This window comes from Poecile atricapillus, chromosome W (genome assembly GCF_030490865.1).
Source record: "Poecile atricapillus isolate bPoeAtr1 chromosome W, bPoeAtr1.hap1, whole genome shotgun sequence".
NCBI lineage: Eukaryota > Metazoa > Chordata > Aves > Passeriformes > Paridae > Poecile > Poecile atricapillus.
In genome coordinates, this window is record NC_081288.1 from 51,883,584 (window position 1) to 51,896,509 (window position 12,926).

At 36.7% G+C, this 12,926-nt stretch overlaps 1 protein-coding gene across 1 annotated transcript in view; it reads right to left on the reverse strand.

Annotated features, from left to right (window-relative positions):
* The window catches only part of LOC131592458 (transcription factor EC-like), a 63,434-nt gene extending 61,494 nt beyond the window's left edge, over positions 1 to 1,940 (reverse strand). The window contains exon 1 of the mRNA XM_058863983.1: positions 1,903 to 1,940. The gene's annotated coding sequence lies outside the window, so the exon portion shown is untranslated. The remainder of the gene's footprint in view (positions 1 to 1,902) is intronic.
* Between the last annotated feature and the right edge of the window lie 10,986 nt (positions 1,941 to 12,926).

Below are 12,926 nucleotides of genomic sequence, written 5' to 3' on the forward strand. Positions count from 1 at the left end.
GGAAAACAACTGTTTGGGAACATTCACTGTCTCATGTACTGGCAGGACAACTCTATCAAAGTGAAGCAGCTTAGAGTGGTGGATTAAAACAAAACACACCAGGAAAACACACAGCTCAAGGGAAATTTTGCCTTTTACCAACCTGATTTACACCTTTGTTTCCTTAAACACATTACATTTACAATTATGTATACCCTCACCCCAGCATTCACCCAACAGTTACCCTGGAGAGTATGGAAGTGTGTTTCTAGTCAGCAAGTGTTATTCCTCACAGCTCCTGGTCACATTTGTCACCTCCCCCTCAGCAGAGGTGTTGGGTGTTCCTGACCTTGGGGAACAGGTAGCATGTCAACATGAAGAGAAACAATGGATTCAAATATAGCATTGTTACTTTTTACTTTTCTTTTACTTTTTTTTTTTTGCTATGTTTCTTTCTTACAAATTCATGCAAGTTTTGTATTTTAAAATAAATTAGGAATTGTGTCCTGATTATGTCTAAAATAGGCAGGTGAATTGGTCTGTGTTACATCTTGCTTGTCCACAACAACTGGCTCAGCTCATATGTCAATCCTTTAAAATGATACAGATAAGATGAGCTAACTAGAAGCAGCTTTATTTTATTATTTGAGATAAATAACTGTGGAATATTTAAGTTAACCTTGATTTAAAATTAGGCATCTAAATTAGTACTTAATCCTGTAAGTTGCCACGGTAGTGCCAGAATATCTTTATGTATAGCTCTCCAAAAATCAGTTGCACTGCTCAGCATTTCAGGGAGCATACTGACTTTGATATGAAAGTATATATTCAGGATATTCTTGTGAGAACCACAAAAGTGACTAAAGAATGTCAGTCTCCACTGATCTTATCAAGGACCATGCTCTTAAATCACTCTCAGGCTTTGAAAATTCATTTACATATTGGACATCCAAATTTGAGAGATTTGTCCATGGCTGTGGAGGCAAAAAGACCAAATATCATTAAATTCTTTAGATACCAAATTGTAATTATAGGTTAGGAGGACAGAGGGCCATTATTAGGGTTTTTTTAGATCACTGGGTTTTATTTTCCTTTCCCTTGAGGACAAATCACCTGTACTTAACATCGAGTTTTTATGGTGGAGAGTTTAGTTGTGAATGAATATAGCTGTCTATACATCCATAAACATGGACTTAACATCTGTACATGCCATCATTAAAGTCACTATAGTTCTAAAAATTATTTAATAATCAAATATAAAATGGATCAGTGAAAGCAGTAAACTGAACAGTGAAAAAATGTGCTGTCATGCGAATATTGTTTGAATAGAGTCTTGCTCTGAATTAATCGGCAAAGCTTCCACTGAACTCCACAGAAGATCTGTGTAAATAAGCAGTAAAAATCATTTACTCTTTTCTGTAGTACAAGTTTAATTTTATAGAACAGTGAAATCAAATCTTCTTTTCTCCTCAGAAAGCAGTTTATTAAGTTAATGGTCTAACATAAACCCCATTAGCTGTGGAGCAACACTATGGCTATAGAAGTACAATATTTTAATTGTAATGTGGTCTGAATAGAGAAGGCATTGAAATAGCTTTTTAACCAACCAGTTCCTTCCACAAAAATATACTGCAGCTTCAATGGCAATTAAAATACAAGCATTAAAATTGATTGTTAATGACTACACAGTTGAGCCCTGTTGTGCAGTTGCTGCTCTCACACGCACTCGCTCAACAGCCTGGTGCTGCCTGCCAGGCTTGAAGAGATTCTCGGGCCCTCCTCAGAGCTGCCACCACCACTGCAAGGTCCTGCATCCTCTCCTGCAGTCCCTGAATCCAGGTTACTTCCTGCTAGCTGGTTTTCCCCAACACTAAGAAGTAGAATAATCCCTAGAAGCAAATAGTTGTCTCTCCCAGTACTCACCCGAGCTCCTCAGCCATAGCACGGGTGGCAGACATGACCACACAGCTGGAGGTCAGTAATGCCAAGAGAAGCAAGCACGGGGGTTTCACAGCCCCCACTTCCCTTCCCATGAAGGGTGGGGACAAAGTTTGCTTCTTAAGGAACCACTAGAAATTTGCTTCTCTATTTGATTTTCAAAGGCTGTTATAGACAGGACAAAGCTTGCATAAAACCACCCTCTTCTCACAAACACATTTTTTTGCAGAGAGGTGGAAGGTTTGAGTATTACTTTAACAGTTTAAAATTCTCAAAAATATATGAGGAAACCTTCCCCAGAAGCTATAGCATAATAATATTCATAATATATACATATCTAGACAAAATTAATACAAGATGAGATAACACTTTCATCACAGCAAGGAGACTCAAGAAAAGAACTTGAATATGGATCAAGGCTTTCTTTATTTAATAGGAGAACTCAGGTCTATGTTGTGTTGAAGACGTGATTACCTCAGATTGAGATTAAAAAATTCTGTGGTCAGGATAGCCTCATATAATGCAATTAATTCCTCCAAATTAGGAATCACTAGAAATCACGCTAAGACCCCTAAGATTTTTTTTTTTAATTATTATCCTTACAGTAGTAGGTATATATTACAGCCTTAAAGGAGGTATGTTCACCTCTTTAAAGCCTAGTTTTAACACTGCTGTAAGTGCTATGGACATATTTGAATCTTCATATTCAAATACTTTCAAAGGTGGGAGCTTCATCCACAAATTTTGTTTGGGGAACATGCATTTTTTCACACACTGTATTATTCTCAGTGTAATATTAAAGGATTCATCTAACCCTTCATGAGAGGCAAGTATTGGAGGACACCAGTAATGACAAATGAGCTACAATTAACATGGCATTTTCCTGGTTTAATTGTTCTCTACTTACTTGAAAGCTACAAAAATACTTTGAAATTTCTCACAAACAAGTTTTTATTGCATTGCACAAAACCAAATGCAAGGAGGCAGGGGTTCAAACAGCAGTTTACAATTTTTAGCAACAATACTGGGAAAAGTTAATAGTGCTTCTGATATCAGGCAAGCAAGGAAGAGATCCAATATACCAAAAGTTTTTCAGGGACAAAAACTTCAGACAGATAAAACACTTGGGCATTGAAACAGAGATGCCTTCTTAAGTGCTGAAGATGTCACTGCTATCCTCACAGCATTGCAAAACTTAAAAAGAGATAGTAGGACATGCACTTGCCTTCCCCTGAGCTCTACTCCTGACAGGGACAGCCTAGCTCCCCACAGAGCACTTGAAAATCTTAGATGGATTCAAAGGTCTACAAACAAGACAACATTCACAGAAGTTTATTTTTTTTTCATGAGAAAACTCGTTTGAACTTCCAGCCAGAAAAATTCTGGCAAGTGATATAAAAGCCATCATGGCAGAGACCAGGAGGCAAAGGGCACAAAAAATTGAAGGCCTGGCCCTAGGGGAGAGGGGAGAGATGGGTTAGTCACACTCTTCTTGGCTGGGCAAGACATGTTAGCTTAGATATAATATCTAAAACATTCAGCTCAGCTCTTCCCTGTTTCTGTCCTCCACCTCAATAATTTCCACGAGAAGTGGCTGGTCAGGATTCTTTTTTCATCTTCCTTGTGCCCTTTCACATCCTGCCATTCTTTTCCCTAACATCTAGACATGATTTCTTATTCTTTTGTATAAATAACACACTTTGCAAGGGGGTACAAACATTATTGATCACAGAAGTCAGCTCCCTCCCAAAACTATGAACATTTCCTTTAATCACTTTTAGAGAAATAATTAAATTTAAATACCATTATCATATTATTTTCCTACTATATAAACCTTTCACCTATTAAACTCAGAGGGCTTTGTCATGGTGAATATTGTTATCTTTGGAAGACTTGGTAATAAATTTGGTATATGAAAGTTTAGGAATAAAGCTTAGAAACACAGATTCTCCCTGAGTCTAGTTACTGACATCCTATGTTTTTCCCTTTCTGATACCTAAAAATTTGAGAAAAAAAAAATTATTTTCTCTCCTAGACCATTTCAGCCCATATTTTGCTGATAGTTCCTGTAAGGCATTGTGCAGTAGATATCAGGCCAAATGAAACCATACCAAGTTAAGATAAAAAAATTACAGCAAAGACTAATTCGGATTTTGCAAAGTTTACAGCCTTTGAGATTTTCAAGCACATAATATCAGCCAAATGAAGACCCTGCTTCAGAAAGTATCTGGATCTTAGTCAAAGACACCTAAGGTTGCACTGAAATGCTTTTTCTTTCAGGGAACAGTGATTTGAACGGAAGCTCAGCTCTTCCCTGACCGCAGGCCAGCATGAATCCAGCCCCTGGGTCCCTTCCTATGGGAACACTAGGCAGAGAGACCCTTTTCAAAGGAGGTCAGCCTTTGAAACACGAGCTGACCTTCAGCAACCAAGACTCCCTTCTCTTTTGCAGGCTTTGTGCACTCTCTATTAGAAAGCAATGCAATGAGTTATATTTTAATTCTGAACCGCTAAACGTCCTTAAAAGTCTCAAGTTGTTCCTGTTCTCACTTAAAGACAGGAACTGAGCATGTTTGAGAGATACAACTGTCCCTCGGCCCCTCTTCCTCCTCATTTCCCATTTACAGTTAGTTCTGCTACCAGACAAAATCCATTTTTAGTGCATAAAAGTAATTTTGATAATCACGAGAAGATCCCTGAGTGTTTCAGGGAAATTTTCTTTGGTCCAAAAGGATCCAGTCTGCTGCACAATCACATGCAGCTTTCTACCATTCCTCTGGAGTGCCATTACTTGCAGGAGAGAGAGAGTGGGGAATAGGCTTCTACTGTTGTCAAACTACTACTTCCATCAGAGAGTAGAAAAGCAGAGGGTACCTGATGGAAAGAATGCCCTCAAAGGGGTAGAGGTCCCACAGTCTGGCCTAGGATCCAGACTTATCCAGCTGCTACAGTGAAAACTCCAACCCTAAATAAAGATAGTCTGTCTTTCCTAGTCACATAAAGGGGAGCTGTTTAGTTAAGCCCCACATCATAAACGTGTTGTGATATCTGAACTGAGAATAACACTTTTCCCTGCAAGAGCACCTCCTTTTTTTATGGAGGCTGGTAGGTGAGAAAATGGAGAAGTTTTACATTTCACTTAAAATTGAGTGGCAGAGCTTTCTAAATCAATATTGGTGCTCTCAAATCTCAGACAAAAAAATCTGTCAAAGGAAGAGAATGACTGTATTCATCATTCTAACCATCAAAGTTATTTTGATCAAGTCTGTGTGTATTTTTAATAACGATTTTCCTTCTCTCCCAAAGTCTTGTTATTCACTTGAAGGCAAAATTATACAAAAAGAGGAGCAACTTTCTGAAAAAGTGTAAGAACCTCTGAGACAAGATCAATCAGTATTTTGTCAACTCAGGATCTTGAAATATATATGTGACAGATGGCACTTGGAGCATGGCTCTTCACAATACAAGTGGTTTTTAAATATTTATTTTAACAACATATAACGGTGGCAAGACTAAAAATCACAGTTTACTCTTTATTTGCCATCCTGAAGTTATTATTGTGAATATATATATATTCATGGCATTCATGTCCTGGTGTGAACAAATGGAAAAGACTTCCTCAGTGCTATGAAAAGCCTCAGAAAGAACTACATTTTGAACTTAACAATTCTGAAATACTCTCAAAGTGTTTCATATATCATCTAAGTCATGCTGAGATTTTCACAAGAAACCTCTGCCGAAACCACTTGGAATCACAAAGAGCAGAGAGCAAACGTTCTGACTAACAGCCTTGTCACACCAGGCTTGGAGCACTGCTCCCAGTGTTAAGCAGTGTTTTAAAACAAACATTTAAAATCTTAAAATTCTAAGAAATGTTGCTTAGAATTTATCAGAAGATAGCTGTTCAGTTTAGAATACACACAAATAAAGCCTTTCCAAAACTGCAGTACTTTTGCCTACAGCACAAGTAAAGCTATTGATAAGGCATGTGTTCTGATGGAGGAACAGCTGCAATAGAAGACAACAACAAAAACAGCTACACACAGATCAGTGACATCATTATTTCAATTTCATTATTTCAGTATGACTGCACTTATAGGGTTGAGGCTGTTGGTCATGCATCGCATAATTGTATTTATAGCTGCATTTATACACTGGTAATTCATATATGCATTTGAATATTTAATACATAGTTGCTATTCTCTGAAATATGACTAAAATAAAAATGAAATACGACAGGTTGTATCAGAAACTTTTTATCTAGCTTTATAATTACTCAATATTCTATTGTATGATTTCACAATCATAAAATGTAGTTGTCTTGAAATGAAATTCTGCATAAAGTTCACTCAAGCTCTTTCAGATCAACAGTGGTATAATGGAGATCAGAATCTGATCTGTAAGACTTAGACAGAAAATAGTTGCACCAGCAGCTACCTCCTCACAGACTGTCAAAGGAAATGGGAAGTTTTTATATTGCTATATATTATATGAGAATAAGGAGCACAGTTTGCTATTTAAAACACTTACACCACTTTGTGTGTTTGCTAGGAACCTAAATTTAGAATAACACCATTAACCAAGAAGAAAAATAATTTTACACCCATTTTTGCTTATAAACAAGCTCATAAATTTAAACCACTTCTCACATTTCTCAAATACTACATCAAATGGGCAATTTTTAGCTATAGTCATACAGATAGCCATACAGATTTTAACCATAAATGCAACTGTATTTACTACAATAGTTAGAAAATAACAATATTTACTAGCGAAAAATGACAATGGCAAAATGACAGCAGAGAAAAAAATACACATCATTCACGCTTTGAAGATGACTGCTGTAATATCCTGCTTCTTCTTCTTCTGTTCTTTATCAAAAGCCATTCTAATTAATTATCTCCTCAACAGTTATATGAATGTTTTACAACAACATTTACACTAGAAACAAACAGAAGAGTGGATATTCCATTTCTGATTTCAGAGAGAAAAAAAGCCAAAAAACAAAACAAAACCCTCAAGTAAAATTTTGCAGATCAGAAATATATTTTATGTATTCAAAAGAATAAATTTTCCCTTTACTGCAATGCCACCAAAATAGAGAGAGAAAAGTCTCTAAACTGTCTCCACTAGTATGCAAATAATGTCAAGTACATGTGACACATGATGTCAGGAATTCTATTTCATTTCTTACGGCTGAAGGAACAGAATATAGATGCTGCCACTACAATAGCGTTTGAAGTGGAGTTATACATACCTGCCCATACCAACTGTATTCCAGCATTGTAACCTCGGCGGACACCAAGTCTTAGAAAACTCGGAGCAAATTCGTGAATACCAACAGTTTCATGTAAGACAAAGCCGGTGACTATGCTGCTACTTTCCCTTTCAAGGGAGTGTGCTACACTCTACAACTTTTGCTTAGCCACCAGCACTGCTACAATCATAGCTTTGTTGAAGTGTTGTGCTCTTGCAGCTAAAACCTGTTGATAATGAACCTGAACCCATTATTTTGAGTCAATGAATTGAAAGAAATAGGGCAAAGAATGAAAGCCACAGGGCCAATTACCAGCATTCTTTGATGTATTACTTGCTAGCACCCACCAAATCACTTTGTGTCTTTGTCTTGATCCCCTCTGTTATTCATTAATTATTCTGGAAGGGTTAGAGTTCAGATAGCTAATTGCACAGACAGTCTTACTTGGTGGGGATTCTCCCTACACTGACACTTTCCCCAGCTGTGCCCAGCCACCTTGCATTATGCCAATTAATCCAATTCTTGGCATTTTTGTACAGTCCTCCAGGTTCTTTTAAAGCTTTGCCTAAAATGTTTTTCTTAAGCTTGTAAACAGAGACTGAAGAAGGTTTGTGAACTGGACAGATAATGTTTACAACTGACTTGTTCATTCTTTGTGGAGGTCACTGGCCCTAGTGACCCTCTTTTCCTCCCCCCGTCCCTGTGGCTTTATTTACAAGCATGGTGTCTAGTACTCTTTTTGCATTTGTAGAAATAAGAATTATTTTACAATATTGAATTTTCATTTTCAGTTTTTTCCCTGTCCTTACTCATTCTTCACTTTTTTCAGAAGTGGTCTTTGTTAAATTGAGAGGTAGATATAACTTTACATATTAAGAGACAATTTCTGGGAGAATAGTCTTCTAGTTAACAAAAGGAAAATACCTGATTTCTTTGTTGGTCTTAGTGCTAGGAATATTTCCATACAAAATTTTGTAACAAAGAAGGAATGAATTTTAATAAAGAGAATACAAAAAAGGGAACTAAAAGCTTCTATTCTTTGAGGTCAAAGCACAAGTTCCTGTTCACAAATTCAGAACTGTTGATGGGCTTCAAATTCCAGAAAAATGCAACTTAGGACTCTTCATTTTCACCCAATGGGGGGAAAGATTATGTCTATTTCCTTGGTTTGGCCACTCATTATATATTTGTTATTCTCCTGCACATATACCCACTTTCCTTCTCCTACAGCCCTAGAAAATTTTTAAGTTGGGAGCACAAATCAGAAGGGACAGAGTTATGAGACCAAGCCTATTCACAATTAGATATACCCTATTTTTTACGTAGTTACACTGCAGGCAATTTTAGGTCCTCATAGACACTTCCATGTGTCTGGGAGCTGTGTAATCAATGGCTTTACCTGAAAAGTTGAATTGTAAAGAAAAGAGGTAAAACTAGGTCTTCAGAGAGTACTATGAGATGAAGTATGCACAGACAAGAAGTCCTTTAAGAAAGCAGTCACTGAAATAATAAGGAAACAGCAGCAACAGAGAACACCCTCTAATTATTTTAAATTATTATTAGCAGTACCCAAGTAATTATCTAATTATGTAATTACTCTTTTTCAGAGATGCCAGTTAGCTAATAAAATTGTACTGGTGACCTTAAAGAGCATACTAAAAATTTATCCCAGGAATGTCATCCTCAAATTACCCTGAACAGATAATACAATGAGTTAAATGTGAATGCTGAAGTCCAAGGTAGGGAGAAAAACTAAGGTCTTGTAATAAATCTGTTTTAAAAAAATTAGCAGTGTTTTAGCACTTTGGGTGATCTGAATGCTAATCTCCATTTGCAGATAAGAGAAATCCAATATCCTTCATGCAACCAGGTCAAAAGAACAGTTCAATAATTACAGGAGCCTTACATTAGAATCTGTAAAACACCCAGGAGCATAGGTTAGTTGAGGAAGATTAAAGAAAGAAAGTTTGTTTATAGATTTAATTTTTCTGCCACAAGAATCTAAATAAGCTTAAAATGGTGCCTCTTCCCCTGTACAAGGTCCAAAAAGAAAGTTGTTAATCACAGTTCTGTGTGACAACTTATACTTCGCATATATATTCAGAACCACTCAAGCTCCATCTTCAGGTGAAAAATGTGCAAAATATTTCTGTTAGTCTAAACAAAATACAGCCTCCGACCACGCTCCATAGACTGACCTGTTGACTGGACTAATACAAAACTCATCATCCATGAATTCAGACTTAGTAAGTGTTCCATTTAAACCTGGTTTTCATTAGCTCTTTTAGCATCAAAACTAAAAACCAGAGAGGTCTGTGAAGGAATTTATTTTTTATAGTTGTGTCCATGCAGAAAATATGGAACTTTCACACTCCATGACTTGACTTTTTCCACATTAAATATAGCCTGAGCATAAGGTTTTGTCTCATTAATATGTAATTCAGGTACAGCAGATATGAATTCATTTCTCTTTGAAAAACTGTAATTTTTAACATATGAAAATTAAGATAGTTCATACAAATAGGAGAATGCTATCTTACTCTAAATCAGAAAAGATGGTGCAGAGTTGGGCTTGTGATACTATAGTCAAAATTTCAACAGACTAAAACATTCCCAAATAATCATTCATTGAAAGAGAGATTTATGCTAAATCCATAAACCACCAGAATTTGTTTTGTAAAATCCAGCCTCCAAATTCTGAATCCTTTGATAATGCTGAATATATCACATAAATGGGGGAGCCACCATACATGGTGCTGCCAAGAGCTGTGCTGAGGAGCATTTCCACCAGGAAGAGGAGGATAGGAAGACTTTGTTCCTCTGGCCTCTTACCTCAGAATGCTGCTCACAGAAGACCAGACACATTCCAGCACGTGGCTGCTGTCTCCCAGTAGTTTCTTCTCTCTCACTTGAAAAATGTATCTGGTACAAGTACTCACAATGCTGTTAAACTGGGACAATATTTGCAGGGGCATCTGACCACACACATCACTCAGCTGGAACCCATCACAGCATTTAAAGCTGAGATGAAAAAACCTGTTCTGAGCAAGACAGTGGAGAATTTGCAGTTCCAGTGCACAAGATAGTTTCTATGTGTCAATTTTCTATACTTAAAAGTATAGAAATGCTTTTCTACACTAAAGAAGCCAATTAAATTTACTTTGTACAGAGTCCAAATTTTTCAGGTAGATTACATTTTTACAGGAACATTTCAGAACTTTCCAGAACCTCCAACCCCACTCATTTAAGTGATCCCCAGAGCCAAGAACAGACATTTATTTCAGAGAACTGAGAATTTTTTTTGTCTCAGTTCCAACTATTTTTTTAATGCAGAAAAGTAAAATATCAGCAACAGTATTTAAACCAGCATACTACTTCAGTATCTGCATTAAATGATTACTGCTATCCTTTCCACCTTTTTTCTATACTGCTGGATTTGACACTGAAACTTTTAAAGTTTAAGATGTGCTTTCTGTCCATAAGTCTTTTAAAGCTGTAAGGCCCTTAAGTGGTTCACTGTATAATGTTTTGCACACTGGGGCACTGATCTGGTGGAAAAAAACAGAACTATCCAATAACTTCTGACTACAACCTGTTTCAGTCACAGTAGAGGCTTCTGAAAATGCTCTGTTACTGAGGTCAATATCAATTCCCTACAACTTCCACAGGAGCAGCCCAGTGCAAAGGTCTGTCAGAAGCCCTGTATCATGCGTGGTAGCTTAGTCTGAAAGTCTTCTAGATTCCTTCCTCCATGTCCAAACTTATATGAAATGTAAATTATTTTCTCCCTGAGTAATCAGGAGGAACAGGAATTCATACTATCACAATTTACAGATTAACATTCAACTTCTACATCAGAACGCTAATAAAAGGCCACCAAGAACCAAGACCTAAGATGAACTGCACTAGATATGGAATACAGCAGGGAACAGAAATAGGAGTTTATTGCCTACAAGAACAATTGATTTGAGCTTGAAAAAGAGTGCAAACAGCAAAAAAAAACTGCTTAGAGAAAAAGTAGTTATTCTTAACTAGATTCTTAACTGTATGTAAAATATGTTGTCCAGGCAGACTTAAACCTGAGTGTCTGAACCCTATAAGAACCTTATCATTAAGCCGAAAACCACCTGTTTTTCAAAAATGGAAACAAGTTAGATCTCTTGTCAGTAATGTGATAAAATACATAAAGGGTCCTACCAAACTACTTCTTAATTTCATTTAAAATGCTCCACTCCAAGGCCAGCTGTGTTAAATACAGCAAGACTGATTCTGAAATTAGTCACATTAATTCATCTTTTTACTTCCAGTAACACAATTCAGAAATTGAGCTTTTTCCCTGGAAATTGCATCTTCTTTTAGATCCTCTCTCTTTTCTACTAAGCAAGATATCTTTTTTAAACAGTAAAAAAGCCCATTGTTCTCATTTTAAATTATTGGTATTGATTAGGAGCTGTGCCTAAATAATAAGTACAGAAATCATCATCATCATCATCATCATCATCATCATCATCATCATCATCATCATCATCAATTTTATACATTTTCCATGACATTTTCTGCACTGCACATGACTTCACTGAAGTAGATAAGGGACCTCAAGTGTTCAGATGAAAGGGGTATCTATTTTCAGATGTGGAACATTGTAAGATTAGCAAAAAAAAAATACAAAGCCTGGTTCAATATTCAACACACCAGTCAAAAGCATTGATTTGTTACACTACCTTAAAAACCTGTGGAGAAGAAATAGAAACAGAGGCACAGCCCCAAAATGAGTGTGAGCTGAAGAAGTATGATAAATAAAATATTGCAGTAGTGTCTCTTATCATGAGAATTTTACATATACACAGTATAATCTGAATGTTTCAGATGAACAAGCTCTTCCATAAATAGTGAAACTGATAAACTGCTGTTTCCTGTAGATTTCTGTTATATTTCCCTTAAAGCTTTCTCTCCCAAGACTCCAAGTTACCCAGTTTTAGATTATTTTTCATGATCACTGCACTGCGCCTTCCAAGAGGTGATCACATCTCCTGCCAGAGGAGGAACCTTTCAGCACACAGGCTCCTGAGCCCGAATAAACCTGAGTGTCCCCACTCATCTGCTGCCCTTGCTCGTTACTCTGTGGGCTCATTAAGAGTTATCTTTTCCCACTGCACAGTTTATGCTTTTTACCTCAGGTGCCCATGGATTTCCGTGACACCTCAAGGCAGTTCTATTGAACCTGGACTGCAGGATCAAAGTCATTGAGATGGAATGAAGGGAGGGTTTATGAGGAGCAAACAGATAGCAACTGCCATCAAAACATGCCACATTTCTTTAAGAAGCTGTCCTAGAAACGATCAAATATTGCTGCCTTGGGAAAGTGATGGATGTCACTTTGAAACTGAACTTCCTGGAACACTGCTTCACTCTGAAGCATATCCAAAAGGTTTTTATTTATTGAATACAGAACAACCCAAGGAAGCACTGACCCTCTAAGAGATAACAAAAAAATCTGTATTTCTACAGTATACCTCCTTATTAAAACAAAAATCAAATATAGTTATTGAATCTGAGTTTGCAGGAATTTTAGGAGGTTTTACCCAAAATCCAAAACTCTCAACTGATTTCAGAGAAGTTACAAAGTCACAATGGTATCCTTTGAATTCTAGAAAAACTACATGTTGCATCTACAATGGTATAAAGACAAGACAATACAGAAGGAACAATGCTCTTGCTCTTTCAGTAAATATTATTTTTTTAAAATATTGTA